Genomic DNA, 1,708 nt, shown 5'->3' with positions numbered 1-1,708 from the left:
ACATTATACCAGCGTAATTGCGAGCAATGGGCGGTACACGTATAGTTTTACCGACTCCCAGCTGTACTAAACGATACGAATCATTCGGCAACACCTCGACAATCGACAATGGTCCTCGAAACTTCGGCTGTAGCTTGGTTGGCTGACCGGTTTGGATCGGCAGTCTCGACACTAATACTACATCTCCCACACTGTATCTTATCTTATGTGGTTTTCTCTTTTTATCGTAATTCTTCGCATACTCTCTTTGGCTTTTCTCGATCTGTTCTCAGATTTCTTCTTGTATTTCCTCCGCGGGTCTCCAAACGGACTCTTGTAAATTCTCAATTGCTTGCGAAAAATTATCTACTCTCGGTAGATACCCGTGAAGGACTTCGAATGGCGTCTTCCCCGTTCCTCGTGCCACTGATCGATTAATCATTGTCTGCGCTAGCAGAATTTTATCCGCCCAATCGGTTTTATCTTCCCTTTCCGACAATGCTCGCAATAGCCTCGCAACCTCGTTCTCTCCGTTAATCCGTTCGACTGTGGAAATTGTGTCGAGATTAACGTATGCTCGATTCCCTCCTTAATCAGAAAATTTTTGAACATCGTTGCTGTGAACGCTGTTCCCCTGTCTGACACCAGAAGTTCTGGATCTCCATAGTTCAGGAATACTTTCTCGAGAAACGCTATCACGTATCTCGTTTCTGTCGTTCTCACTGCCTCTAGTAATACGAGTTTTGTTAATCCGTCCACTAGAACAATCACGTGTTGCTTCCCTCTCGAAGCCGGCAGTGGTCCCATATGATCTATAAAGACCTTTTGAAATGGTCGCCGCTCGGGTCTTATCGGGTGACATAGTCCCTATTTTCCTGCTAGGTTTTTATTGAACATGCAGTTCAAGCAAGCCCGAAGATGGTATTTTGCGAAATCTTTCATCCCCTCGAACCAGTGAAATCGTCTCATCGTTTCCCAGGTTTTTCGCAGTCCGAAATGTCCCATTCTGTCATGACACTCGACCAAAATGTATTTCCGTAGTAGCCTCGGCACAACGAATGCTTTCCACGATTTCACTACCTCCTGTTCTCTGTTATTTTCTCGGTCTTCGACGATCTTCATTAACAGGCCATCGACCAACTCGTACCCCCTCGCAAAGGCTCTTTCACGAACCGATCTCGATTTATCCGGCTTCATCAGCGCGATCTTCCTTTCTTTTATATCCTCGTCTATGGCCTGCATCGATGCCGTCTCATTGTGCCGCATCGATATCGCTAGCACGGCTTCAACTCTCGAATCCGTCGGTCTCTCCTCGTCACTCGAGTCTTCCGCCGCTAACTCGAATGGTCCTCTACTCAACGCATCTACATGTGCCATCCGCACGCCCGGTCGGAACTTGACCGTTAAATCGAATTCAGCGATCCGGTCCCACCAACGACACAATTGAGTTGACCCCGACTGTGCTTTAAGTCCCAGAATCGCGCTGCAATCGGATACGACCACGAACTTTATCCCATGTAGATAATGTCGGAATCGTTCTTACGCCCAAACCACTGCTAATTGTTCTAATTTTTTCGAATGGTACCGTTGCTCGCTCTGTGACAGCTTCCTACTGATTGCGTAAATCAATCTCGGTTTCTTCTCCGCTCGTTTAATGAGCATCGCTCCCAGTCCGACCGTGCTCGCATCGGTGTGTAGCTCGGTCTCCCGCTTCGGATCGAATCTGTCG

At 47.5% G+C, this 1,708-nt stretch overlaps 1 protein-coding gene across 1 annotated transcript in view; it reads left to right on the top strand.

Annotated features, from left to right (window-relative positions):
- The window catches only part of LOC108863981 (uncharacterized), a 4,618-nt gene that overhangs the window by 1,386 nt on the left and 1,524 nt on the right, over positions 1 to 1,708 (top strand). The gene's annotated exons all lie outside the window — the stretch shown is intronic.

The sequence above is a fragment of the Galendromus occidentalis genome, unplaced genomic scaffold, assembly GCF_000255335.2.
Source record: "Galendromus occidentalis unplaced genomic scaffold, Mocc_1.1 scf7180000077180, whole genome shotgun sequence".
NCBI classification, from domain to species: Eukaryota; Metazoa; Arthropoda; class Arachnida; order Mesostigmata; family Phytoseiidae; genus Galendromus; species Galendromus occidentalis.
This window is presented reverse-complemented; position numbering and strand designations above follow the sequence as displayed.